General features: G+C 47.6%; 1 protein-coding gene across 1 annotated transcript in view; it reads right to left on the bottom strand.

The window, feature by feature from the left end:
• Positions 1-15,224, bottom strand: part of SCARA5 (scavenger receptor class A member 5) — a 430,857-nt gene extending 415,633 nt beyond the window's left edge. The window contains exon 1 of the mRNA XM_073624887.1: positions 14,967-15,224. The gene's annotated coding sequence lies outside the window, so the exon portion shown is untranslated. The remainder of the gene's footprint in view (positions 1-14,966) is intronic.
• Between the last annotated feature and the right edge of the window lie 492 nt (positions 15,225-15,716).

The raw sequence follows: 15,716 nt of genomic DNA, 5'->3' as shown, positions 1-15,716 counted from the left end.
AGCCCACCGCTGAAGCAAAGGGGTGGAAATAGCAGTGACATCACTGGTCAATGCCCATATCTGGGTAATGTTATCAACACCATCCCCACCCCTTCCTTTATATAGCTAATGACAGTTCGGGGAGCTGTCATTGGGCTATGAGTACCACCTGGAGCTTTTTTTCCGGGGGGTCAGAGGGCATTGTTAGATGTTTTTACAATGAGGGACTTATTTGTGGAGGATTTGTCAAACATGTGTGTGTCTTTTTATAGTTAACAATTATTTTTTTTAGTGATTGAGCAGGAGTACTATGTACCCCATACTTATTCACATGGATGGATGGGCAGTATCTTGGAGCCCCCTTATTAAGGGGCTTCCAAATTTCGATAAGCACTCTACCTGCAGACCACCACACACAACTGGACAGGGTTGTGGGGATGAGGCCCTTGTCCTTATCAACATGGGGACAAGGTACTTTGCTAGGGGGGCTCCCCCATGGCACCCCTCCATGGCACCCCCCATGTTGAGGGCATATGGTCAGGTATGGTTTGTTGGGGGAAGGGCTGCATGCTTGTTCCTCCCCTTTCTGGCCAGCCAGACTGCATGCTCAGATTAGGGATATGGTATGGATTTAACGGGCCTCACACTTTTTTTTTGCATGGTGTCCCCCTTAAAACTTAAAAAGGTCTGGTTTGGATGTCTTGAGGGACCTCACACATTTTACATTTTTGTTTGTTTGTGTGAGGTACCCCCTTAAAATTGATACCAGACTCAAAGGGTCTGGTATGTTTTGGGTGGGACTTTATACTTTATGCACATTTTTTTTCTCATTCTTGCTGTAGGATGCGGCGCTACAGCAAAATTGGCATTGCCGGCAAAATTATATTCATTACCCTCTTCTTAAAAAAAACAGCACACAGGCCCCCAAAAATTCATAGCAAACTCTTGGAGGAGTTAAAATAAACATCAAAATTGTTCATTAAAAGTTGAACTCCAGGCAGATATAAATGACACAAATGAATGCTACTCTGTGTTCATTATAACACATTTAAAAAAAAATGCAAGTACCTGCATGTGGCCTGCTATTACCCTTTTGCAGTCCCTTACACAGCAGAGCTAATGTGTAAGAGTAGGAAGCAGCATAAGGAGCCAATGGGTTCAAGAAGCATGCTGATAGGATGGGAGAGCAGATTGACAGAAATATGAGCTCATCAGTCTGCTGCTGCTCCTTTTACTGTCTAATCACAGGCTGGGGTGGGTCCGTGGGTGGGTTGAATGATGGTGACCATCAGAATAAGGACATCTAGTGGCAGAAAAAAAGTACTGCGGGGAAATGTCTAGATTGGCAATAAATAAGGCAGAAAAAGATTTTAATGGGTTATTTTTATCTAGTTATATAAGGCTGGAGAGCTGCGTTAATAAGTCGGTGTATTTATGCAGGAAATTAGCAATAATTGTTTGTAATCTGACCTTGTTTTCACAACGGAAAAAATCAGCCACCAGAGAGTACATAGAGCGCCACGCTTTAATTATATCTAATATTCCTCTGTTTGTGCAGGTGATGGAGGCCAGCCTGGGGGTGTAAATGGCAAGGAAATTAATGAAACCAATACAGAGAGGGGCTCCTAATGAACTTAGAGCGTGTGAAACGTATTGGTGGCGGGCTTATCGGGAAATGGATGAATTGGCAGCCTGACAATACATCGAAAATCCTGACGAAGCAATTGTTATAATAGCGCTTGTAATTGCTATCGTGTTTAGGACTCCAAGGGCAAACCATGCTACACACACATACTTTTGTAGTTTAACCCTTAACCACTTTTGTACATTTTAAAAATCTTTATTTATTTTTGCTAGAAATTACTTTGACCCCTCCCCAAACAACTTTTAATTTCCTGAAAGCTGTTGCTGCCGCAATTTCTTTTACGTTGCATAATCTTTCTGCAGCTATTTATCAAATGCATGTTTTCAGGAAAAATATACAGAAATGTTTTTGTGCAAAAAAAAAAAAATCACGATGTTATCCCCTTGCGCACACGTGGAATCGCAAAATTCATAGGTGATGCTTGGAAAGCCTTTACAGTCTAAAGCAGTGGTGGTCAACTTGAAAAGTAACCACTTCAATACAGGGCACTTATACACCTTCCTGCCCAGACCAATTTTTCAGCTTTCAGCGCTGTCGCACTTTGAATGACAATTGCGCGGTCATGTAACGCTGTACACAAACTACATTTTTATCATTTTGTCCCCACAAATAGAGCTTTCTTTTGGTGGTATTTGATTACCTCTGGGATTTTTATTTTCTGCTAAACAAATAAAATAAAGACCGAAAATTTTGAAAAAAAAAACAACTTTTTTTTGTTTCCGTTATAAAACTTTGTAAATAAGTAAGTTTTCTCCTTCACTGATGGGGCTACACTGACGGGCACTGATAAGGCGGCACTGATGGGCACCGATGAGGTGGCACTGATGAGGTGGCACTGATGGGCACTGATGACGGGCACTGATGGGCACTGATAGGTGGCATTGATATGCAGCACTGATGGGTACGCATAGGTGGCACTGATGGGCACTGAAAGGCGTCACTGATGGGCATTGATAGGCGTGACAGATGGGCATTGATAGGCGGTAAGGATGGGCACTGATAGGCGGCACTGATGTACACTAATGGATGCCAATCAGTGCCAAACAATAATGCCTGCAAGTCAGTGATGCTCATTGTGGGCACTGATTGGCATCCATTTTCGGCACTGATTGGTATCCCTGGTGGCCATGGGTGGCAAACCTGGTGGTGTCTAGTGGTAGGCATCCCTGATGGTCCTGGTGACGTCCCTGGTGGTCCTGGGCGGGCATCCTCAGGGGACTGCCCTGATAATCGATCAGCACAGACCCTGCTGTCAGGAGAGCAGCCGCTTGGCTCTCCTCTACTCGCGTCTGACAGACGCGAGTGAGGAAAAGCCAATCAACGGCTCTTCCTGTTTACATGGTGATCAGCTATGATTGGACAGGGCTGATCACGTGATAAAGAGTCTCTGTCAGAGACTCTTTACCTACATTGGAGTTGTGGTGTGTCAGACTGACACACTGCAACGATTGCCGTGATGGCGACGTCAGGATATCGCAACCACTTTGGCCACGTCATATTGCTATATGGTGGGCGGCAAGTGGTTAAAAAAGGCACAAGTGTGGCCCCCAACACTTCCAGAGGGCTGCACAATAGCGCCGCATTTTCTCAGGCTTCACAGTGACTGATCACTGTGATAGCCAATCAGAGGCTATCACAGCGATCAGTTGACCCGGAATCGGACGTTTCGGGTCCCGATCGTTAGAACAGGGTGCGTGGTCTTTCAGTGAGACCCCGGGTGGGATCGCACTGAACGGTGCACAAAGGGAGATGCGTAAATATGCAGAACCCGTGGAAAAAAGCCCAGTCCAGCAGGACCGCATATTTGTGTTACATCAGGCGCCAAGGGGTTAAAATAATAAGCATGTCATACTTACCTGCTATGTGCATAGATTTTGCACAGAGTGGCCCCACCGATTCTCTTCTTCTGGGGTCCCCCCGCCAGCGCTTTTGGTCCTCTTCATTTATGTCTGCCCCATAGCACGTGCTTGCTATGGGGGCAGATGTGTGGGCTCAGTACTGAGCAAGGCTGTGTGTGTTCCCAGACACACACAGTGTAGCTCGGCCCCACCCCTAATCCCTCCTCTTAGGATTTGATTGACAGCAGCAGGAGCCAATGGCCTCTGTGCCTGTAAGGAGAGAGAGCGAGAAAGCAGTGATGCTGCTCTTGGGCACAGCACTGGATCGGAAGAGAAGCCAGGTAAGTGTGTAGGAGGGCTGATACCGGAAGGGTTTTTTTTTTTACCTTAACCACTTCCCCTCCAGGCCAATTCTGGCACTTCGCTCCTACATGTAAAAAACATTTTTTTTTTTTCTAGAAAATTACTCAGAAACCCCAAACATTATATATGTTTTTATAGCAGAGATCCCAGGGAATACAATGGCTGTCGTTGCAACTTTTTATGTCACACGGTATTTGCGCAGCGATTTTTCAAACGCGTTTTTTTTTTTGAAAAAAAAACAGTTTTAGGAATTAAAAAAAACAAAAACAGTAAAGTGAGCCCAATTTTTTTGTATAATGTGAAAGATGATGTTAAGCCGAGTAAATAGATACCTAACATGTAATGGCGCCAAACTTTGGTACTTAAAAATCTCCATAGGTGACGTTTTAATTTTTTTTACAGGTTACCAGTTTAGAGTTACAGAGGAGGTCTTGGGCTAGAATTGTTGCTCTTGCTCCAACACACGTAGTGATACCTCACATGTGTGATTTGAATACCGTTTACATATGTGGGCGTGACTTACTTATGCGTTTGCTTCTGTGCGCGAGCACACGGGAACGGGGGCGCCTGAATTTTTTTTTTTCTTTATTCTACTTTTATTTTATTTTTTTTACACTTTCTCTTTAAAAAAAATGTTTCAATCACTTTTATTCCTATTACAAGGAATGTGTGTGACATATAAGACCCGACATCTCTCCATAAAGAGGACCTGTCATGCACATTCCTTGTAATAGGAATAAAAATGATCAACAGAAAAATTAGAATCTATAAGATTTAATCTATAAGACCCCACATCTCTCTTTCAGGCTGGAAAAGCTGAGATTAAAAAAAAAAAAACTCTCTTTTCAGCTGTTTCCCCAGCTTTGTTTACTTCCGACGGCCTGGACGTGACGTCATAATGTCGCGCCCGGGCCTCCGAGTGTCATAGAGATGACTGGGGACCAGGAGCGGACTGACAACTCATGGGGCCCCCGGGCAATAGGAGATTATGGGGCCCCCGGGCAATAGGAGAAGATTATGGGGCCCCCGGGCAATAGGAGAAGATTATGGGGCCCCCGGGCAATAGGAGATTATGGGGCCCCCAGGCAATAGGAGATTATGGGGCCCCCAGGCAATAGATTATGGGGCCACACAGTATACACACACAGTATACACACACAGAATACACATACACACACTGAAAAGGTACTGGAGAGGCGGGGCAGCTATAATCTTGGGATTTTTAAAAAAACACAGATTTTTACATACTGTCCCTGGTTTTATTGAGGCTGACAACCCTGATGGTGCCCCTTAGTGGCATGGGGCCCTTGGGCAGTGCCCGAGTGCCCGAATGGTCAGTCCGGCCCTGCTGGGGACCATCTGGTCACCGGAAATCTCTATTCTTCACTTCCGCGGTGACCGATTCGTTCTCTGGCTCGCCGATCGCAGGGATGAGCCCAGAGAAGCACCGGAGGGCAGCAGGAGGGGGGGGGGGGGGGACAACCCCTCCTGCCGCCTGTAGGAATGATAAAGTAGGGTGACCAGACATCCCCGGTTTCCGGGGACAGTCCCCAGACTGAGCATACAGTCCCTGGAGGAAGTTTGTCCCCGTTTTTGTCCCTGCTTTGCAGGGCCGGGGAAGTCTGGTCACCGACAGTTTGAGAGAACAGACTGCTTTCTCCCGTCCGTAGGACAGGAGAATCAGTCTGCATATTAGGGGCCGGTGGCTGCAGCTGAGCGGAGTGTCTCTGACACTCGTCTCACACAGCTCAACGAGTTCACTCCCCCTTCCCAGCAACTGACAGGAGGTGAGCGATGCATACAGCTCCTCCTCCTGTCCCTGTTCCCCCTGTGTCTGCCAGGTCCCCCGCCCACTCTCCTATCCTGACATACAGCTGTGTGCAGGATCAGTGAACTGTCCCTATCTACCTCCCCTCTCTCCTCTATCTATCTCCCTAACCCCCTTTGTTCTTCCAATTTCCATTTAGCACTTTTATGCAGCAAATACTTTAATTGCTTTTTTTTTTTTTTGTTCAATCAGTACACTGAAAAAAAAATTATACGATCCAATTCCCCCATCTACACATTCAAAGTGGATGGGGGAATCCTCCCACTGTGGACCAGTGGCCAAACAACCAGGGTTGCGGTCCTGCCCCTGTAATAGACAGCGCTGGTCTCTGTCTCCATGGCAGCACATTAGGACCCAGTGCTGGTTACTTTATGGGGCTGATGGGCACATGTGCAGAAGCACGGGTACAATTGGTTGTAAACAGCTGAGCCTTCCGCAGGTCAGTTTGCAGGGGTAGCACTGCCTAGCCATCTCTGACATGCTGATCGGCATGTGATCCAGGTGATGCTCCCAGTCAGATCTAATATGAAATAAAATAGTAATTTAATTGATCAGAGCCCCAACTTTACTGGCATGGAGCCCACGTGGCTGCTAAACATATTTTTGATATATACAGTATGATTGTACTTTTGATTCTTATAAATACTGTGTTTATTAGATCCGACTGGGAGCGTCACCTGGATCACATCTCGGCATGACAATAGTACTGCTTCCAGGTGACCGATGTGGGACTCAGCTGTCTACAACCAATAGTGCCAGCCCTCCCCCGCATGCACCCATCAGACCAATAATGTAACCAGACTGCCACCGCTGCCATGGAGATAGAGAAGTCAGAACAGCGCTATCAAAAGCAGGTGCTCCAATGGCAGCAGAACACCAGGGCCTGATCACAAGTGTGACCTTTGCAACCCTGGTAATTCTGCCACTGCGTTGGACCCTTATATGGAGTTCCCTGGTGTGCTGGCGACATATATATTGCTTTCTGTCACCGTAGGGTGGGCCCAAGATGTAGGAAGGGAGCCCACTGCAGAACACATGAAAAGGCACTGCTGCGGGACCATAATAAAAGGGGCCCGCAACAGGAGTAAAGAGCCCCAGGATCAGTGGGGAGGGCCATGGGACCAGAGAAAAGGGCCCCGGGACCAAATAAATTATGGGGGCCCACCATGGTTTTTTTGCACCAGGGCCCTGAAGGTTCTAGTTACACCTCTGGATAACCCTAATCTACATTTAAGTTAAGTCCCACTGGGCCCATTGGGGCTTGGGCTGTCTCGGATGGTGTGGGGGGGGGGGGGGCTTTCGAGCGCTGCTGGATTATACAAAGTGGGGATCTCCCACTTACTCAACTGTCAGAGGAAGTCTCGCCTCCTGGACTGCCTCCTATGATAGGCAGCACACTGGTGATGTCTTTTATAGGAGGCAGGACGTCGTCTGAGAACAGCAGCCACACAGGGTTAGCAGGAGATCCCCATTCTGTATAATCTATCTCCTCTCCTCTAGATAAGGCTGCATTTATGGGCACTAAACAGGCTGTATTTATGGGCACTGAACAGGCTGCATTTATGGGCACTGAACAGGCTGAGCTGATGGCTGCTGAGCTGCTCGGCACTGAACAGGCTGAGCTGCTGAGAACTGAACAGGCTGAGCTGCTGAGAACTGAACAGGCTGAGCTGCTGGGCACTGAATAGGCTGAGCTGCTGGGCACTGAACAGGCTGAGCTGCTGAGAACTGAACAGGCTGAGCTGCTGAGAACTGAACAGGCTGAGCTGCTGGGCACTGAATAGGCTGAGCTGCTGAGAACTGAACAGGCTGAGCTGCTGGGCACTGAACAGGCTGAGCTGCTGGGCACTGAACAGGCTTCATTGATGGGCATTAAACAGGCTGCATTGATGGGCACTGATCAGGTTGCATTGATGGGCACTGAGCAGGCTGAGCTAATTGGCACTGAGCAGGCAGCATTGATGGGCACTGAGCAGGCAGCATTGATGGGCACTGAACAGGCTGGGCTGATGGGCACTGAACAGGTTGAATTGATGGACACTAAACAGGCTGAGCTGCTGGGCACTGAACAGGCTGCATTGATGGGCACTGAACAGGCTGAGCTGATGACCACTGAACAGGCTGAGCTGATGGGCACTGAACCGGCTGAGCTGATGGGCACTGAACAGGCTGCATTGATGAGCAATGATCTGGCTGAGCTAATGGGCACTGAACAGGATGAGCTGATGGGCACTGAACAGGCTGAGCTGATGGGCACTGAACAGGCTGCATTGATGAGCAATGATCTGGCTGAGCTAATGGGTACTGAACAGGCTGAGCTAATTGGCACTGAGCAGGCAGCATTGATGGGCACTGAGCAGGCAGCATTGATGGGCACTGAACAGGCTGGGCTGATGGGCACTGAACAGGTTGAATTGATGGACACTAAACAGGCTGAGCTGCTGGGCACTGAACAGGCTGCATTGATGGGCACTGAACAGGCTGAGCTGATGACCACTGAACAGGCTGAGCTGATGGGCACTGAACAGGCTGAGCTGATGGGCACTGAACAGGCTGCATTGATGAGCAATGATCTGGCTGAGCTAATGGGTACTGAACAGGCTGAGCTGATGGACACTGAAAAGGCTGAGCTGATGGGCACTGAAAAGGCTGAGCTGATGGGCACTGAACAGGCTGCATTGATGGGCAATGATCTGGCTGAGATAATGGGCACTGAAAAGGCTGGGCTGATGAGCACTGAACAGGCTGCATTGATGGGCAATGATCTGGCTGAACTAATGGACACTGAACAGGCTGCATTGATGGGCACTGAACAGGCTTCATTGATGGGCACTGAACAGGCTGCATTGATGGGCACTGATCAGACTGAGCTAATGGGCACTGAACAGACTGCATTGATGGGCACTTAACAGGCTGCATTGATGGGCACTAAGCAGGCTGCATTGATGGGCACTGAGCAGGTGGCATTGATGGGCACTGATCAGACTGAGCTAATGGTCACTGAACAGACTGCATTGATGGGCACTGAACAGGCTGCATTGATGGGCACTGAACAGGCTGCATCGATGGGCACTGAACAGGCTAAATTGATGGACACTGAACAAGCTGAGCTGATGGGCACTGGTGAGGTTACATTGATTGGCACTGGTGAGGCTGCGTTGAAGGCACTGGTGAGGCTGCATTGATTGGCACTGGTGAGGCTGCATTTATTGGATTTGGTGGGGCTGCATAGATTGGCATTGGTGAGGCTGCATTGATTGGCACTGGCGAGGCTGCATTGATGGGCACCGATGAGGCCAGGCTGATAAGCACTGGTGAGTATAATACACTCTTCTAATGTGCTTTAAAATGCATGGTTTTCCCTTTTATGAACAAGAAAATAATGACGTTATGCAGTTGGGCTGGCATAATAATGTTATGGGGCTGGTATGAAATGATATCCAGAAATAACGTATATATCATACAATCATTACATAAACACATACCACATACACTGCATATATAATTTGAGGAAAATATGCTTATAAAATTTTAAATATAGTTTACTATTTGCCAATAAAAAAAAAAATGTCCCCAGATTTCATTTTAAAAATCTGGTCACCTTACGATAAAGTGGATGAACTGCTGCTATGATTGTTATTACGGTGCACAGAATTGCCATCTCTAAAAGAAGATATCTGGATGATGTCTGCAGCTGCCCCCATCATTTAGATCCCCACTCAAAGTCCAGGACGTCATATGACGGCCTACGGGCGGAACTATAAAAAAGGTAAAAAAAACTTTATACGTTTAGAACCACTTTAACTTTATTGACCTCTTCAGATCCGCGCTATAGCCGAATGACGCCTACAGCACTGATCTGCTTTGCCGGGAGGCCGTCAATAGACGTCCTCCCCTTTGCACGCTCGCCAAGCCCCCCTGAAGGGGGCACGCTGTGATCACCCGAGTCAATGAGATTCGAGTGATCACAGATCCAAGTAAGGGGTCGATCCCGACCCCTTACCACGTGATCAGCTGTCAGCCAATGACGGCTGATCATGTGATGTAAACAGAAGATCGATAATCATTTTTTTTTCTTATGCTGACAGCGTGAAAAGAAAAAAAAGCCGATCACCGGCTTATGTCCTGAAGAGCAAGAGGCGAAGTCTCCTCATATGTGTCCACCAGTAGCGCCTGCCAGTACCACGAATCAGTGCCCACCAATCTGTGCCCACCAGTACATAAGTGCCAGCAATCAGTGCCACCTATCAATGCCCATGATTGGCACCTATCAATGCCCACCAGTGGTGCCAATCAGTGCCTCATCAGTGCCACCTAGCAGTGCTGCCTATCAGTGTCACATACCAGTGCCGATCAGTGCCCATCACTACCACCCATCAGTGCTCATCACTGCCACCCACCAGTGCCACCTATCAGTGCCACCTATTAGTGCCCTTCAGTGCCACCTATCAATGCCCTTCAGTGCCGCCCATCAGTGCCACCCATCAGTGCCACCTTTCAGTGCCCACCAATGGCACCTATCAGTGCCCACCACTGCCACCTCATCAGTGCCCACCAGTGCCGCCTATTAGGGCCCATCAGTGCCGCCTTATCAGTGCCCATCAATGCAGCCTATCAGTGCCCATCAGTGCAGACTATCAGTGCCCATCAGTGTAGCCTCATCAGCGTACATCAATGAAGGAGAAAATTACCTGTTTGCAAAATTTATTAACAACATATAAAAACGTTTTTTTTTTTTTTTTTAATCCTGTCTTTTTTAATTTTTTTAACAAAAAATTTAATTTTGTTAAAATTTTTTTAACAAACAATTAAAAACCGCAGAGGTGATCAAATACCACCAAGAAAGCTCTATTTGTGGGAAAAAAATGATAAAAATGTCATTTGGGTACAGTGTTGTATGACCGCGCAATTGTCATTTAAAGAGTGACAGCGCTGAAAGCTGAAAATTGATCTTGGCAGGAGGGGGGTTTAGGTGCCCAGTAAGCAAGTGGTTAATATATTACAACGGGGCTGGCAAGCAAACAGTTGGCTGGCTCTTGGGGGGAGTTTTGCAAATAATTAAACGCCTTGATGGGTGTAGGTCAGTGGGTGAGTGGGAGTTCCTAGGCAGCCTGTAGCTGCATGCAGACCACCCTAGGCAACATTCACATATGATGCTGAACCTCCATAATGGAAAGAACTGGTAAGGTAATTCCTCCATTTTAGGGAGAGTTTCCCCTTACTTCCTGTTGTGTCTCTGGGACAGGAAGTGAAGTGAAATCTTCTCAATGAAACACAGATAGGCAAAATGTAACTCCTAAAAATGTATATCCAAGAGGTGCTGCGACTCCAAAAAGACAACTGGGTTCTGCAAAGTTTAGCTGTGCAATCTGCTTTCTAATTGATTTCTAATGCTCTGTCTTGAATGTTGCATGAATAAACACATCCCCAGCATGCCTTCAGGCATGCATGCTCCTCACTGCTGGCCACAGTATAATGCAGACTTTAGCTGCGCAATCTGCTGATCAGTTGCTTGATTTGCAATGCTGTGCCTTGAGTGTTGTATGATAGAATACATCTACAGCATCCCTTTAGGCGTGCATGCTCCTCACTGCTGGCCAGAGGATGCTGCAGACTCACATACTCCCTGGGTGCTGCAGCCTTCATACAATCTGCTGATCAGTTGCTTGATTTGTAAGTTGTTGTAAATTTGTTGCAAGTTGAGTTAAGGCAGCCCATTCACTTCTAAACATCACATTCACTCCATGACCCATTCCAGCTTGGCACTCTATGGCGCTTTAAACAAACGCACGTTAACATGTGTTGTATCACGCTTTGTGATAGGGCAGCCCGTTCACTTGAATGGGCTGCTCAATGAACCATGTACAGCAGCCTGCTACTCTACGTTACGGTAAACGTGCACGCATTAACATGTGTTGTGTCAGGGCAGTCCGTTCATTTGAATGGACTTCCCAATGCATCATAATGGACCAAAAATCCAATTCAGAGCCTGGTACTCTGCAGTGCATTAAATGCACGTGTGGTAATGTGTTTTGTTGCACATAGTATTGGGGCAGGCTTTACACTTGAAGGGACTGCTGGGCACTGCCCAATGCACCCCAATAAACAAAAAACCCCATTCCCACCAGGATCCGTTCCCAGTAGCCTCGTACTCTGTGGTATGTTAAATGTTAATATGTGCTGTGTGGCACGTTGTGTTAGGGCAGCCCATTCATTTGAAGGAGCTGCCCAGCATACCACAACAGACCAAAAATCCAATTTCCACCAGAACCCATTGCCACCAGAACCCATTCCCTCCAGGACCCATTCTCACCAGGACGGATTCCCACCTGGAACCATTCCCCCCTGGACCCATTCCCACCAGAACCCATTCCCACCAGGACCCATTCCCCCTGGACCCATTCCCACCAGAACCCATTCCCACCAGGACCATTCCCATTAGAACCTATTCCCACCAGAAGTCATTCCCTCCAGGACCCATTCTCACCAGGACCCATTCCCACCTAGACCCATCCCCCACTGGACCCACTCATACCTGAACCCATTCCCACTAGAACCTATTCCCACCAGAAGCCATTCCCTCCAGGACCCATTCTCACCAGCACCTATTCCAACCAAGACCCATTCCCACTAGGACCCGTTCCCACAAGAACCAATTCCCTCCGGGATCCATTCCCACCAGGACCCATTCCCCCCTGGACCCATTCCCCCCTGGACCCATTCCCACCAGAACCCATTCCCACCAGGACCCATTCCCACTAGAACCTATTCCCACCAGAAGCCATTCCCTCCAGGACCCATTCTCACCTGCACCTGTTCCAACCAGAACCCATTCCCACTATGAGCTGTTCCCACCAGAACCCATTCCCCCTGGGATCCATTCCCACCTGGACCCATTTCCACCTGGACCCATTCCTGCTGGATCCATTCCCACCAGAACCCATTCCCACCAGGACCCATTCCCACTAGAACCTATTCTCACCAGAAGCCATTCCCTTCAGGATCCGTTATCACCAGCAACTATTCCCACCAGGACCCGTTCCCACCAGGACCCATTCCCACCAGGACCCATTCCCACCAGAACCCACTCCCACCAGAACCATTCCCACCAGGACCCATTCCCAACCAAACTTATTCCCACCAGGACACATTCCTACCAGGACCCATTCCCACCAGAACTCATTCCTACCAGGACCCATTCCCACTAGAACCTACTCCCACCAGAAGCCATTCCATCTAGGACCTATTCTCACCAGCACCTATTCCAACCAGGACCCATTCCCACTAGGACCTGTTCCCTCCAGAACCCATTCCCTCTGGGATCCATTCCCACCGGGACCCATTCCCACCTGGACCCATTCCCCCCTGGACCCTTTACCACCAGGACCCACTAGAATCGGTTCTAGTGGGTCCCATTCCCACCAGGACCCACTAGAACCGATTCCCACCAGAAGCCATTCCCTCCATTATCTGTTCTCACCAGCACCTATTCCCACCAGGACCCTTTCCCACAATGACCCATTCTCACCAGAACCCATTCTCACCAGGACCCATTCTCATCAGGATCCATTCCCACCAGAACCCACTCCCACCAGAACCCGTTCCCACCAGGACCCATTCCCAACCAAACATATTCCCACAAGGACCCATTCTCACCAGCACCTATTACAACCAGGACCCATTCCCACTAGGACCCATTCCCACCAGAACCCATTCTCTCAGGGATCCATTCCCACCAGGACCCATTCCCTCCTGGACCCATTCCTCCTGGACCCATTCCCACCAGAACCCATAACCACCAGGACCCATTCCCACTAGAACCTATTTCCACCAGAAGCTATTCCCACCAGGACCCGTTCCCACCAGAACCCATTCCCACCAGGACCCATTCCCACCAGGACCCATTCCCACCAGAACCCACTCCACCAGAACCCGTTCCCACCAGGACCCATTCCCACCAGAACTCATTCCCACCAGACCCATTTCCACCATGACCTATTCACACCAAGACACATTCCTACCAGGTCCCGTTTCCACCAGAACCTATTCCCAACAGAACCCATTCCCACCAGGACCCATTCCCACCAGAACCCATTCCCTCCAGGACCCATTCTCACCAGGACCAATTCCCAGCAGGAACTATTCCCCCTAGAACTCATTCCTACAACCAGGACACCAGGACCTATTCACACCAAGAAACATTCCTACCAGGTCCCGTTTCCACCAGAACCCATTCCCACCAGGACCCATTTCCACCAAAACCCATTTCTATCAGGACCTATTCCCGCCAGAACCTATGCCCACCAAACCCCTTCCCACTAGAACCCTTTCCCTCCAGGACCCACTACCACCAGGATCCATTCCCACCAGAACCCATTCCCACCAGAACCCTTTCCCTCCAGGACCCACTTCCACCAGGACCTGTTCCCTCCAGGACCTACTCCCACCATGATCCATTTCTACCAGAACCTATTCCCACCAGAACCCATGCCCACCAGAACCCTTTGCCTTCATGGCCCATTCCTCCGAGGACCCGTTTCCTCCAGGAGCCGTTCCCACCAGGACCCATTCCCTCCTATTCTCATGTCATAAAAGATGACGAATGTAAGCACCCCTGGCTATGTTATATGGTTTGTAACTGTCACTTGTCCTGACCAGCTTGGCCTGCATGTGAAAAAATAAATAAATTGCTAGTTGCTTGGCTTGCATGCTGACCCTCCCAGTTAATAACATGTTTCATAAAAGCTGACAGTCATAAGCACCTCCATCTGTGTTATATGGTTTGTCTCAACCCCTGCAACTGTCACTTTTTCTGGACAGCTTGGCCTGCATGTGTAAATAAAAATCAAATATTAAATTGTTAGTGGCTTGGCTTGCATGCTGACTCTTCCAGTTAATAAAAGGTTTCATAAAAGCTAACAGTTGTAAGCACTCCAAGCTATATTTTATGGTTTGCCCTAACCCTGTAACTATCACTTTTTCCGGACAGTTTGGCCCGCTTGTAAAAAAAAAAGTAATATTATATTGTAAGCTCTTATGAGCAGGGCCCTTATAAGCCTCTTGTATTTTATTGTAGTGTAACTGTACTGTCTCTCTTTATATTGTAAAGCACTGTGCAAACTAGCACTCAAACTGTTGGTGCTATATAAATCCTGTGTAATAATAAAAAATAATAAATAAAAACAACATTAAAAAAAAATGAATTTATATACTGAGTATTATCATTAACCAAACACAGGAGAATAAATTATTATTCCAATTAAGTAAAAAGTTGTAAAAGTAAAAAAAAAATTCTTAAAATAAGGCCACTCACCTGTCCTACCAGGTGCTCTCCCAGAAGTTCCGGGGCTCCTCACACTGACGGTTCAACTCCACCAAGTGCAGATCACAAGTGTTCCTGCAACATGGGTGAAGGACTTCTCCCAAACTTTGCTCCAGAAATCCAACTTGTATGTGAGATAAGTTCAGCCAAGCTTCCCCTGTCCTGTCTGCATGCCTCTTCTCCACTCACATGTTTGAGAAGTGGAGTTTTGCAGTCACCTTGTTTTGGGAGGAAGAAAAAAAAAAAAAAGAAAAAAAAGAAAAGATGGTTTTATTTCTTATTTGACAAACCACACAATGCAACCTCCCACTTTTTTTTAGAAGGAAAAAAAATAGGATGTATTGATGAGCCTCAAAAATGTTCAGTCCTAATTTTTTTTTAATGTTCAGTGTTGCTGATGTAGTCATGCAGAAATGTTAGCTCATGCTGGAAGGACACTGCCCTCTTGTGGCGGCACTGCTAACTGCAGACAAGGGAAATTGAGGTTGAACTTCGAAGTGTATGTGAAGACAAAACGTTATTGTTTAGGTATGGATTGAGTAGGGCAGCGTTTTTTCACACCTATTCAGTTGCGGCACCCTTTAAAAGTATGAAGTTTGTACATCAATGAGAATCCTGAGTGTGCGACGATGCACGCAACCGCATTAATGAATTTGAAGCTCCGCCCCCACCAAAAAATGTAATATTCATCCAGATTTCATTTTCTTTAGAATCTTATATCATAAAAATACAACGTGGGGG

This window comes from Aquarana catesbeiana, linkage group LG04 (genome assembly GCF_042186555.1).
Source record: "Aquarana catesbeiana isolate 2022-GZ linkage group LG04, ASM4218655v1, whole genome shotgun sequence".
NCBI lineage: Eukaryota > Metazoa > Chordata > Amphibia > Anura > Ranidae > Aquarana > Aquarana catesbeiana.
This window is presented reverse-complemented; position numbering and strand designations above follow the sequence as displayed.